Source organism: Dermacentor silvarum, chromosome 2 (assembly GCF_013339745.2).
Source record: "Dermacentor silvarum isolate Dsil-2018 chromosome 2, BIME_Dsil_1.4, whole genome shotgun sequence".
In the NCBI taxonomy this organism is placed as follows: Eukaryota; Metazoa; Arthropoda; class Arachnida; order Ixodida; family Ixodidae; genus Dermacentor; species Dermacentor silvarum.
In genome coordinates, this window is record NC_051155.1 from 128,281,868 (window position 1) to 128,296,283 (window position 14,416).

The 14,416-nt window shown below is 43.5% G+C and overlaps 1 protein-coding gene across 1 annotated transcript in view; it reads left to right on the top strand.

Annotated features, from left to right (window-relative positions):
• LOC119441750 (calcitonin gene-related peptide type 1 receptor-like) overlaps positions 1–14,416 on the top strand; it is a 152,705-nt gene that overhangs the window by 83,713 nt on the left and 54,576 nt on the right. Inside the window, exon 2 of the mRNA XM_037706360.2 lies at positions 4,103–4,355. The gene's annotated coding sequence lies outside the window, so the exon portion shown is untranslated. The remainder of the gene's footprint in view (positions 1–4,102; positions 4,356–14,416) is intronic.

Here is a 14,416-nt window from a genome sequence, read left to right on the forward strand (position 1 = left end):
CTCCTTAATTATTTTCACGCGATAGCGTTAAGGGGCCCGTGTCGCAGAACATCCGGCGTCGGAGCCGTCGCCGGCGTTAGGCGTCCCTGTAAGCGAAAGTTGCCGTATATATTTAGGTATTTGTATATGCTACGCCTTGCTATATGACATGCGGTATATGTGGGTTATATTGTCACACCATTCTATCACTAAAGTTGCTTCTACCTTAATTGTCTAATTCTTGACAAAGTTATTCCTTGGAATTTTAGGAATGACATCCCACAAACAAATGTCATGGAACAAAACACCGACAGCGCCTATCATTTATGTTAAATCTTCTCAGACTAAAATATGAAAAGGGCGAAACAATAACAGAAACCTGAAAATGATTTTTTTTTTGGGCGCAGCAGTGCACTACCTGCGGGATCGGCCCACGCAAGAAGCCGCGTTTTACCCCAAAGCTCGCCTTGGTGCATAGTGTTCGCCGCCAGTGTTTCCCGGTAAACATTACGGCTGCATAAGCTGCAGTTGCCGGGAAGCATCCGAAGCAGTCAAGAATCTTCGAATGCTATCGCATTCCACTCATATAAGGTTGCGGTCCCACTCCGGCGGCACGAGCCCCCCGTTTTCAGTACTTTTGGAGCAACCGTAGCGGCTCTTCTACTTAGGATATAAAGTTGTCGTATATACCCTAAAGAAGCTTAATTGTTGTAGATTCCAACTATATATAATTTAAAGAAATTGATTATTGCGATTTAGAAATAAATGTTCAAGAACAAGCATGAGATACATGTTTTTTTTTTCAAACTGTGTCTCAGTTTTTACCATATTTAGAAGAAACTACCGAATTTACTGCATTGCGGCTTACTTTGTAGCTTTAGGACATATTTATCTATTTTCTAGAAGCAGCTAAATAATGTTCAATTTTTTACTTTTAGGATAATTTGCGTTTGAACATTGCCAAATATCGCAATCTTCTGTTGTAAACAGCCCGGTAACTGCACGCTCATGGAAGCTAAATTTTGGATAAATTAGAGTTCGAAGAATTTCCATTTAGGACGCACAATTTCATTCATTGAACTTTATTAGTTTTCTCAATAATGCGACCAGAATTACGCAATTTTTAGAATTCTTGTTATACTTTTGCCCATTTTTGCGGGAAGGTAGTAGAGCTACGAGGGTGCGGTTTGCACCCTCGTGCGGTTGCACCCTCGCAAAATGAAATTTTGCGTCCTAAATGGAAATTCCTTGAGCTCTAATTTATCCAATATTTAGCTTCCTTAAACCTCTACTTGCCGGGCTGTTTACAATAGAAGATTGCGATATTTCGCAATCTTCAAAAGCAAATTATCCAAAAAGTAAAAATTGAACATTATTTTGCTGCGTCTAGGAAATAGATAAATATCTCCCAAAGCTACAGAGCAAGCCGCAATGCAGTAAATGCGGTGGTTTCTTCTAAATATGGTCAAAACTGAGACACGGTTCGAAAAAAATATGTATCTCATGCTTGTTCTTGAACATTCATTTCTAAATCACAGTAATCAATTTCTTTATATTATACATAGTGGGAATCTACAAGAAGTAAGCTTTTTATGGTATATACGACAACTTTATATCCTAAGTAGAAGAGCCGCCACGGTTGCTCCAAAAGCACGGAAAACGGGGGGCTCGTGCCACCGGAGTGGGACCGCCACCTTAAGCGTCCTACAAGTTTTCTTTCTTGTTTTTGATAGTTAAAACTTAATAACATTTCACTCAGCGTACATTACCTTTCCGAGCCGAATTCTGAAGAAAATGAAAGCTATGGGAAAAAGTCTCTCCAGGAAATGATAGCGAGAAAGAAAGAAAAGTAAGGCCGGCAGATTAACCAGCAAGAAGGTTCAGTTTTGCAGCCTGCACGGAGAAAGAGAAAATGGGTTAAAGAGATTGGGTGGGTGAAATATGAGTAGTGAAACGGAAATAGGCGCCCAAAGTTCTCGGATGCCACACGTTATTTTGCACAGAACAATTTTCTGCATAGATCACAGAACTCCATAGTACTTCTTTTTTTTTTTTTCGTGCAATGAAAGAACGTATGAAGCTGTCTAAAGAATTCAGTGCTCTTGCGCTGCCTGAAGAAAGTGCGGAAGGAATGCGAGGGAATAAAATGAACAGCGCAAGCGTCTTTGCGCAGGTAATGAGTGTTTCGCAATTTAGCATTGCGCAAAATAATACGAAGAATAGAGCTCATGGAGGAGGGAGGCACTATTCGTGCTTCCCTGTAGGGAGTGGGGCCATGGCAACGACATTCGGAAGCGCATTGCACTTCCCTCCTCCCCTTTACCCAACTCATTAAGGAAAGGAAAATGATATTAAGCAACTGGGAGGCCTCTTTTGTCGGTTGTGGATTTTAGTGCGAAGTAACCTTATGGGCCACATAGAAATTCAATTGACACTTCCACTTGAGGACAGTCGCACATCGTATACAGTGCGACTTACAGTAATTATTCTTATACAGTAATTAGCTGTGGTTGAAATTCGCATGTAGAAAATAATGAGGGAAAGGAAAAATGAAAGAGAACGAAAAACTAACTTGTCGCCCCGGGGGGCAACGAACCCACGATGTAATGCGAAGGTTGCAGATTCGGTCCCCACCAGCGACAAGTTATCTTTTCTTCCATTTTCACTTTCCCTTTTCCTCATTATTTTATAGATTTGAATTTGAACCACAGCTGATTACCTTATGCTTTCATTGGCTTCATTGCCTGTTGGATTTATGCGGTCGTGATTGCCAAAAATCTAGACCCTCGGCTTCCCTAATTCTGGTTTCTTAATAAGGGCATTTAAATAGCGCCTAAACTGATGACGCGCGTGCTTCGTGGTTTGCGGATATGACGCAAGTCCTAGCACCTCGCCTGCAACATTTTTCAGCGGGCCATGAGCACCAGCAATCGCCGCCTAATCTCGGGGGTCATGTATAGAAATAAAGAAATAGATAAATAAATAAATAAATAAATAATATAAATAAATAAATAAATAAATAAATAAATAAAACGGCGTTTTATTAAAATATTGTGGAAGAACAGTGTAACGACGCATACGATAAAAACCGGTTTGATGCTTAGAATTCATTCTAACTGGATATGCCTTGCCGACCCGTCGGCTACAATTCGCAAATGGCAATGTGGGACGTAAAGTAATCAGATAACACTTATTTAGTGGATTTTCTTTAACTATGGTCAATTGTTCATGTCAGTTTGTGGTTCAAGTATTGTCCACCCTTTTGAGCAATCCAGTTCACAGATTTGAGTAGTGCTATCTACCACTAGCGATTTTCGAAAAATGCTTCTGAATCGGGATTGCAAGCAAGACAGCATATTCGATCCGCATTAGAAGTATGACTCACACTATACGTGTGACTCCTGCTTCATCGAAGACAATATTGAACTCCTCCTGTGCTTTTGTTCTCGTTATGACGCCCAGTGCCACCCTCTGCAGACAGCAGTAAACCGACTAGACTCAAAAGGCGGTTCAAAACCTCGATTTTTGGACCAAGGACGTGCGCGTCACCGGCACAGAAAGCAACGAAGGATTCGTAACAGTATTCGAAGTCGACAGGATTCTGCGACCGTTTGTAGACTTGGTGCACTCATTCAAATGTGCGCCGTTGGTGCTCTTTCTCTCTCTGTCTTTCTTTTCCTCCCTATAACTCTCCCCTAGTGGAGGGTAGCCAACGTGACTCGCGTCCGGTTAACTTCCCTGTCTTTCATTACCACTCTCCCTCCCTGTATAGCATTAAACACCTTGTATATTTGTCTTCCTTTTCCTTTTCTTTAGTTTCTTCTATTTGCATTCCTGCCTTTGTACCGTCGCTATTGAAACGACTATGTCGCCCCTGCAAACATTGTTATTGAGCTGTGCTGGTATTTTTTACTCCGTCGTTAATGAAAATCTACATTGGTGAAAGCAGTTAACCTGCCCGAAGCCACTTGATTTCCTTCACTAGAGCTTACGTCTTGCACTTGGTATGGCGCCGCTGTTTTTATAAAGATTCCTACGAAGTTAATAAAACACCGGAATTTCTACGAAAGAAACGTATGCAATCTGCCTTTTCTCTCTCTCTCTCTTTGCCGCATTGCTGCAGGAGCTGTTTGGACATGACCGGATGTTGGGCGCCTCGATGCCGGTCTCGTTGCACTAGGCGCCATGTGGTCTTCTCGCTGGCCTCTTCGTGCCCTTCGCGGACACTCTGCAGGCGCCCTACCGATCACGTAGCTGGTCATCTCTGAAGAGCCGTTGCTTATCCAGAAGAGAAAAAAAAGAGAAGGGCAGGCCGGCGCCACACAGTCCTCGCGAAAGCAGCTGCTGCATCCATCCTACGACCATCCGGCCAAACGGTGAGTACCGTGCACGAATACGGCCGACACTGCATACGTAAAACGAGGAATGCGTGGGCGTATAGTACAAGCGCTCGGAGCATGGTGCTTGCTGCAGGAGTTCCCGGAATTTCGGCATATCTTGCTCCAGCGGCTTGTTTTCGTAAAGCCATATTTAGGAAAGCCAGGAAAAAAAATGAAAAGAAAAGTTACAAACGTAAAAAAAAAATCAACAAGGGATGACACGAGATCGGACGATCGCACAACTTCATGCGTCGTTGTGGTGTAGAAAGTTCATCGAAGTTCAAATTCCTAGCACGAAGGGCTCTCCTGTGCACACGTCACTTCTTTTTCGCACTCGAACACGTGGCTAGAATTCTTGTAAACAATTGGTCGGAGAAGCGAAGCTTGATTTTTTTTTCTAACCTCTTTAATTTTCGTCACTTCTCCATACATATTTGAAGGCATAATCAAGGATATGGGCTTTCAGAGGACTCGAAAATAAGACTATTTTGCTCATATGAAGAAACTTTGATTCAACTTTTATTGCAAAGAGCATTCGTACTTGCACAATGCTACAATGAATGCGCGTGCAACGAAAGCACGGTAACACTGCAGTGCAAGCACGCAGTGTTACAGCTACGGATTTATCTTAAGGATAATTTCACCATCACCATCATCATCAGCCTATATTTATGTTCACTGCAGGACGAAGGCCTCTCCCTGCGATCTCCAAGAACCCCTGTCTTGCGCTAGCTGATTCCCACCTGCGCCTGCAAACTTTCTAGCTTCATCACCCCACCTAGTTTTCTGCCGTCCTCGACTGGGATTCCCTTCTCTTGGTACCAATTCCGTAACTCTAGTGGCACACCAGTTATCCAGCCTACACTTTACATCGCCTGCCCAGCTCCATTTTTTCTCTTAATGCCTACTAGAAGATCGAGCCCCGTTCGCTCTCAGGCATGCTTTATACGCGCAAAGAGTGCGAAGTATGCGTTATTTTCACCAGCATCCTTTGCGAGAGGAAACGTTTATCTCATGGTATAACAGAAATCGGGCTCCTTGATATTACACAATGGTACCTCGTAGCGCGGAAACAGCAGACGAAACAGAAGAGAAACGGCATACACAAGCGACATAGCTCTAGTTTGTGCATGCCGTTTCCCTTCACTTTTGTCCTTTGTTTGCGCGCTCCGAAGTTATTCATGGTTAACTCCATCTTCAAGACATTTCATACTTCTTCAGTTTCCGTCTGCCGTAAGGCAAAAACAGGTGATAAGCAGTTAAATATGGAACAAAAGTTCACTCTCGCAAATGGTCGACATGCCAACACTTTCTGTCTTTCTTAGATTTTGCCACACATTGGAATCCTCTCACAGCCAAAATAGTTGGCTATCCTCAGTGAGTGTATACAGTTGGAAGAACATGAGCAGGGCGCCTGTACAATTGCCAGTCTTGCGTATGATATGTGACACTTTCTATAAAATGAAAGTACAGGCTCACACTGGCTCTCTCCAGCTGATTATCGAGCTGAGCATGTGACTCAATGAGTAGAAACGCTGGTTCAGAAAAAAAGAAAGGACACAAGGTGTATCGTCTGTAGCCACAAATGCGGCGGCCATGCCATGTTTAGCTAAATATATAACAACTTTTTTTCGCCTGGAAGTATCCCACGCATGATTAAGCTTTACGTCACTTCAGGCAGGCATTCAGGCCCCTTTTTAGCGAAGCTGCCTGGCACATTCATACGTTTTTATTCTTTGATGGCCAATAAAGCAATTTGTGAACAGTGCACGCTTTAGAGCAAATATTTGGCATTGTCGTCTGCGCGAAACAAGAAGCTCTGCACGCAGGTAGAGATTAGCACAGGTGTAGCGCAACCTAACTCCCGTCTGCATGTAGGAACGCCGTTTAGTAGACTAAGATATTCCAGGAACGCGACTCTGAACTCAACTCAGCCGTGTCGAACATGTAAGCTTCTTTAAACTAAAACCAGGTGCGGGCGTTATCGTTTTAGTAGGCGTAACAAGAAAAGAAGTAAAGGAAAGTGCGGGAGAAGGCAAACATGGATTTTACCGGCAAAGGGGACGCCGTGCCGGCGCGACTGCCAGGGCATCGGGCGTCACAGATGCACCGATACATGCAGCTGCACCCCCCCCCCCCCCCCCCACACACACACACACACACGTCGATGTCGTGGTATGCGCCGACTTCGTCAATTTTCTCGAGACTGGCGGCGCGCCGACGCCGGCGGCCGGCCGTACGTCGCTACGGTCGATGGAACGCAATTTGCTTAATGCCGTGACGTCAAATAGCGTCGCAAGACGATGGTGATTTAAGTATTGAGTCGGCAAACGCCTGGGTATTTCTTTTTTTTTTTGGCTCACTGAGGACATGCCAAATGTGGCGCACCCATCGCGATTCAAAGCTATAGGGTGCAAGAGAAACGATGGACTGTCAAACGAAATATTTGTAAGGTACATGTTGTGTTTCCATTCCAACTATCGGACTAAAAAAAAAGAAGAGGCATTTCCGTGGACAAAAATAAACATAGAAAATAATAAGCAGAGGTTTAGCACAGGGAAATGCGCGTTGCTCAGGCTAGAATGCGCGGTACACGAGTCAACAAAGTAAACGAAAGGCTCGGATAAGCAGTTCGGTTGATTCGTGCAATTAAATACGAAGTGCAGAGTTTGGCGTTTCGTGAAACGGAGGGTTGCCGTTGATTTCGAGCACTCGGTGTAGCTGAAGGGGCACCTAAATTTACGTACACAACCGTTTTCGCAATTCTCCCTCATCCAAATGCCACCGCTACGGCAGGAGAATCGAACCCTCGACATTGTACTCAGTATCACAACAAATACCCACTCAACCACCCTTGTGGATATACGTAATTTGTTACTGATTGCTGTGAATTGCACCTAAGCGACCCCCTGGGCATGGAAGCAACGACTCCAATAAAGCATAGCCGATCCAACCAAGTAAACCCTTGAGAACATAAGCAAACTGTGCAAGTTGGGAGTTTATGGTTGCACGAGTAGCGCTGAACTGACGCGGGACGAAAGAAAAATAAAATACGACGGACACAGCGCTGAGCGCAGCACTTTTAACGCGAGAGCGTTAAGGGCCCCGTGTCGCATGAAATTCCGGCGTCAGCGTCGGTGTCGGAGCCGGAGAAAATAATCCCGAACCACCCCTACCACGTAGGCCCTCCGCGTGGATCAGTGGCGCTGGTGAACTAATTGAATCTATCAAACTAAAATACGTCAGAAAAATTGCGAAGTACGACTTACCCATAACCTACAGGCATGGTTGCACCGGATTGTAATTTGAATATACGAGAAAACTTAATTCTGTTACGAGAAAACTCAAGCACAAACCCCTTTTCCAGCATTTCTAGCATTCATACAGCGGCGCGCCCAGGTATGTTACTTGCGGAAACACCATCCAGATGGCGCTCGCCTCCTCGCCAGCGTAAAACGGCCGCGGCGCGCCGGGTCGAAGGTGGAGAAAAAAAGAAAACTAGAGTTGCCGAAAAGCCTGACATGCATTCAGGGTTCTTTGAATGCTATCGCGTTCCACTCTTAAAAGCGAAGCTTAAGCGTCCTCGAAATTTTTTTCCCGTCGTATTGTGTATTTCTTTCGTCCCATGTCAGTTTAGGGGTATACCCCTCAAACAATGAAATAAACCCACTGGCGTTTCCGCGCCTGTTTGTTGTCTTCAAGGTACCGCGTGACCGAAGAATTTCCAAAGCAATGTGAGTGGAAAAAAATAGTTACCATATAGTAGAAGTGTCGTAGATTTGTAATACCTGTTTCACATTCGCGATGCGTCCTTTAATACAGCTCAACCTGATTTTGCAACATCTATATCTACCTAGAAGCATGTAAAGATTTCGAATATGTAAAGATAGCATAGTATTTATAGGTCGTGTTCCGGCTTACCGATGCGGCAAATCAGGCAACGTTTCACGCATGGCTGAGTGCGTAAAGCCGAAGTATCATGTGCGCCCCAACTTTTCCGCCCTTCTTGCGCAAACCCTATAGCGCATAATCCACTTGTGGTAATCTGGAAATACGCACCGCGCCTGGCAACGGAAGAAAACTGGGGAACTTTGAACGCATTTACGATGTGCGCTGCTGCTACAGAGTTGAAGTTTTGGCCTTCTGTCAAAACTTTGGATATGCGGAGCCTATCTGAAAAGCGTTTTTCGTGCCCTAGTTTTTACGCTCCTCAATGCATGTCTGCTCTTGGTCAGCTCTGCATTTTTATTTGTTACTGCGACATCAGTTACATCTACCACAGACCCGAAGGCAGTCCAGCTTCACGGTGGCTTTTCAAATCTGTAATTAGTGCAGACTCTTGCCTTACGAGCACGAAAGACCAATGTTTGTTTAAATGCTATGGCTAAACGTCAAGAGCCGGCAAGTACGTACAAATGTCTATGTGCGTGGATAAAGTAACCGTCTCCCCTGTGATAATAGCCAATGTCCTTCCTATGAACACGGCGATGAATATGTAACATAATGTTGTGGGTTGCCATGTTGGCTGCATGTGTTCCAATACTTGCCGGAGACGGCTAAATAGACAGCTACGCGGACAGCGACCATATTAAGTCCCGTTCCAATTCTGACGAAGCCGGCAACAGAGACCGCTTCGCGAATGCGACATCGGAGTCAAGAACGTCGCAGTCTACTCTGCTGCCCAAGCAAGATGGCGGCTGAGTAGAAGTCTTGGAAACTTGACACGAAGGTTTCCTGCTCACAGGAGAACGTATTCACGCTTTTTAATCCACCTGATGTAAGCGAAATTGTGTTTTTCATACATTAGAACACGCAAAGTGTTAAATAAAGCGATAATTTGCGGTTTCTATGTGGTTCCAGTCTACACAATGTGGTTTCATGTGGGAGACGGTTTTAGATGCACTGCATTGGCTGGGCTCGAAGCAGTCTTCTTAGCTGTCAGTGTAGACTGTCTCCAATACTGCGCAGAATTTCCATTGATGCTGAATCCTAAATTTTCATGTCATATGGAAACTGAGCACTGCTCGATATGGGAAACGACGACGCTCTCCGATGTCGCGCGGATTGGTTTTCCATCTTGTATGCTTTGTAAACCAGTGGCCGCAATTTAAATATCCTGCAAATATATTTTAAACCTTTTCCCCCGTAACAATATTGCGGTAATCGAAACGCAACTCACGGTTGCTCTTCGTCATCCGTGACGACACAATGGTCTCGATGAAATTACTGTTACTTTTCTCGAAAGCTGACGGAGAAAATACAATTGAACTGATTCCATACAATTCTGTGCGCATCTGTCTTTCTTTTAGGCATGGAAATTACGTGATCGCCTCCGAGTTAGTAAAAAAAGAAAGAAAAAAGGTAAAGGTCAAGTGCAATGTGCTATACAATGTGTATACGAAGGTACAGAAGCTTTTGATAAAGAACACTCACAAAGCTCGAAGTGAAAAATATTAAAAATAGGTATGGTTATCCATGTACTACTGCACTCGAGCACTAAGATTATCGGTTCTTTCACGCAAATGAAAAACCGAAAGAAACTATACTGTATATATTTGAGCATGAGTATATGTTGGGCGACGGAAGATGTGTTGCCGATGCAACAGAACGTATGCCCGTTGCGTTTGGACTCATTCCAGTTTAGTTGTAGCCGATGTGAATTGCGATCATTCACCCAATACATCCAATAGCTGAAAAACACGTGGCAAGAACTTTATGAGAGCCTGCAATGAGGCGATGTAAACGAGCGTCTTTTCTGTGCCTCAAAGTGTTGACGTCTATACGTCGGGCGTGATTTCAATTTATGGCACGCCTCATTTTAGCGTATACTAGTACGCGCCTGAATTGCTTATAAGTTGGTAGCGCCATTCTCACACGCTTACTTGCCTTCCGTGCATTGTCTCTGTCAGGGAAATCATTTTCACATTCAGGGGGTAAGACTTCCAAAGCCATACTGGCTCATAAAGATTTCTACGATTGCTTGTTCAGCATGGGTAAAACAACAAAACCAAATTATATGACCGAAAGCAAATTATAGGATCACATACCTCCAATGGCAATCGAAAAAGAAAACAGTACAGGTTTTATGTATATTTTTTTCGGAAATTAATTTTGTCATGGCTACGCCGCTCGGGTTATTAGTCAACGACGAATGCCTCATGAAGCCCATTTATTTGTCAACGAATGCTCATGGAAATATTCTCCATGTAAAAGATTGTGAAGTATACTCCACAGAAACTGTCACGCCACATCAGTGTCACGCTCGCGAGAAGCTCGTCACGAATATCCCACTACGAAGCAGGAGAGTCACCCATACAGTGATCGAAGAATGCCTGTTGTGGAACGCCGCCATATTTATAACTGCTTAGGTAAAACACGTCGTGCCGGCCGCCGAGCTAGGGTGTAATGTTACAGCGATAAGTGAATTTGCATCCACCATAGCGTGTGACGGGTTGTGTTTGCAGCCAAGAAGAGACCAAATCAAAAAGTAAATTGTGCCCTTGAATGCTTGGAGTTTGCGTAGAAAGTAATCATAATAAATAAGAAGAGGTATAATGTGATGTGCTTGGGGTGTCTATGGTCGAAGTTACTCAAATGTAGTACGGGGATTTATAGCCCTACTTCTGCTTATGAGAGCAAAGCCCCGTGTTTAATCATACTGCGCCTAATCGCTATCACGGAGACGCTGTAAAGTGTTTTCGAGTCCCTGGACAACTAGTGAGATAATATGCTTAGTGCCGAAGCATCAGGCATAGCAAGCCACATTCTCCAATTTGTGTTTTATGCTTCAAACGGTTGCACCTTGCGATATGGGGAAAATGTTTAAAGTTTCACCGATAGAATCTTTCCGACACCTGTTTGCAAATTTGGACATGGTTCGTGACGAAGTGGCTCGCATATTTTAGTGCCACTTAGAAGATATGGCTTATTGGCGGCCTGAGGATGCCGTTTAATATGAACTCGCCGTCCGAGAGTTTGCAGCGGTGAAAATTTATCTGAAAGACTTAATATCTGAAGCTGAAAGTCAGCGAGTAAAAGGAGAGTCATCGAATGTTAATTAGCGTAATGACCGGCTGGAAGCAGTGTGTACAGGAAAGGGTGTTGGGCTAAAAAAAGTGCTTGGTGGTGCGTGATTTTAGAGTGCGCGAGCTCGGCGAGCTGTAAGGTGTTCGCGCCTGTATGCATAGCAACGACCATGATCGTGTCTGAGGCTAATCCGTCCGTATGAAGGTAATAGCAGCCCCTGACACTAAGCTCTTTTATGGAGTGGGCTTATGGCAGACGTAGCCTTCGTGAATATCTCAGAAGCACGTGTGACCGACAAGAGGTGGTGTGCGATGTCACACGAACCAGCACGTTACTGCACATAGAACCCTACCAAAGAGCAAACTCCAGATGAGAAAAATGTCGACTGAAAGAGAAATATTCGCATTTCATTACTAGCGTGAATCCCTCAAGAAGTTTCTTCCACACAAATAGCAGCAGTGCATAAAAATCGCCAGCATTCTTAGGCGTCATGACTTCTTTGCCTTATTGCAAAGTATGAATGGCAGCGAAAAAGCGAAGCTCATACTACTGGGCTCTGCAGTCACAAGATGGTTCCAAATGGTTCCAGTGGTTCACCGGTACCCGGTGATATATGTAACCATGTACTTAATTCTGTATTCTGTAACAACTTTCTCATATTTACTGGTCATGTGCTTCCAACTCTTGAGTGTTGCAATTACCCAGCTATGAATTCTACAATCATTGAACCTCTTGCGGTCGAACATTTAATTAAAGGCCTCGAGTTGTCATCAAGTCCTGGTGCTGATTTGATTACCTCAAAATTTCTGAAAAATACTTTTGTATATTCATCTGTTTAACCCCCAATAATTTTTAGCAATCTTTAGACACGTATCAGCTCCCTGCAGATTGGAAGGTCGGGAGGGTAGTCTTACTTCGCAAGTCCGGCGGCGAGAATTCGGCCCTCAACTACCACCCCATTTCCCCCACCAGCATTCCTTGTAAGGTCCTTGAGCATATTTTGTACTCACATTAAGCAAAGCACTTAGACAATAATTCATTTTTCACTAAAGCACAACATAGTTTCTGAAGAAACTTGTCCTGTGAAACTCAACTTCTTTCCTTTACGCGCAGCATTCATCTTATACTTGACAAAGGTTCACTCGCAGACTGTGTTTTCTTTGACTTCGGCAAGGCCTTCGACAAAGTATGTCGTAAATTTATTATATTTAAACTTAGCAAACTTAGTCTCGATCGTAACCTGCTTGCATGACTTGAATATTTTCTCCTTGATCAGTCACAGTGCGTTGCGTCAAATATTCATATGTCCCCATTTAACCCCGTAGACTGTTGTGCCCCAAGGATCAGTTCTAGGCCCTCTTCTTTTCTTAATTTACATTAACGATTTACCCGATGATGTGTCTTCTAACTTTTACCTTTTCGCAGATGACTGAGTTATCTGTGAAATCTCAGACAATTCTGATAACAAGTTCCTAAAGACGACAATAATGCTATCTGTAACTGGTGTGACGTATGGTTAATGCAACTTAACGTAACTAAATGTAAATGTATGCTTGTAACTCGCAGAAATATTCCTCCGCCGAACTATTTCCTTAATGATACTCCCCTAGAAGCCGTAACCTCCTGTAAATACCTAGGCGTCCACATAACCTCGACACTTTCCTGGTCGTTACACATCGATAAGGTAATCAACAGTACTAACCGCCTGTTAGGTTATATTCGCCGAAATTTTTCTTCTGCTACTATATCTATAAAGTTAATCTTATACAAAACGCTTCTTAGGAGTAATATGGAGTACGCCTCATCCATCTCGGACCCGCACCTTGAAACCCTTATTCAACGATTTGAACTTATCGAAAACAATGCCGCGCGTTTCATTTATAGCAATTATAGTCGCACATCAAGCGTAACTTCCATGAAAAACGCCTTGCTACTTCCTCTGCTCTCAGCCCGACGTAAGTCCTTTCGCCTTGCTTTATTTCATAAATTATATTTCCACAATTCCTACCTGCGCGATAACATTATATCATCTCGTATACCTACATTTCCTCTCGCATTGATCACAGCCATAAGGTTGGAATAATTTATTGCCACACCAGAACCTGTCACGCATCAGTTATTCCCAGGACCTCTCAGAATGGAACCACCTTCCCTGCGCAGTTGTTGCATTAAGGACAGCTCAAAGTTTTGTTCGGCCATATCTGACATCATCGCTCCCTGATACAATTACCTAATCAATTTTGCTGTAATAACTAAACAAATTTTTCTGCTTTGTTACTTACTTGTGTATGTTTTTTTTTGCCCACTCCCCTCTGTAATACCTGGGTCTTGAGGGTACAGTAAAGTAAAAATAAATATTTGAATGAGCTTACGCTTTGAGCCAAACAAACAGTGTAAAGCAAGTGTGCGAGCAAGGTGTGTTAAGCTTTCATATTACGAGCACGTGCACAAACGCCTCCGCTACAGTCCTGTGGCCGTGACGATGGCCATGCGAGTCCTATCGTAGGCTTGTTCTATGTCTTGGTTTTGTGCACGCCTCTCCGCTCCTGAAGCTGGAACGGAATTATGCATGTGTCAAATGATATCTATAAGATTTTTTTGTTTACCAGACACAAAACACATTTCACTGTGTTCAGAAATGAGAAAATATTTAGTATTTCATTCGATGTTCGCAGGTTGTTTTGTGCGGGCTCTATTCAATTCAGAAATTAAGTTTTTCGAACACCCCTAATAATTATATAATACTGATGTTTTGTGATACCAGCGGGACATAATGGCATAATCATGAATCCAATGTTATAGTTATGAGTCATTGTTTCCGTCAAACAGTAAGCAAAAAAAAGAAATAAAAATAAAATCAAGGCAATGATTTGCGTAAGCGCTTGGACACGTGAACCACCTTGATTCCGGAGTTTACCGTTGACGTTTCTGACAGAAGTATTGAGTAGCAGCGTCTGACGTGCTACCGGCGTGACATCTCTTACAAGTTATATTCTTGAGATGTTTCATTTATTGCTTTAAATGCACCAAAA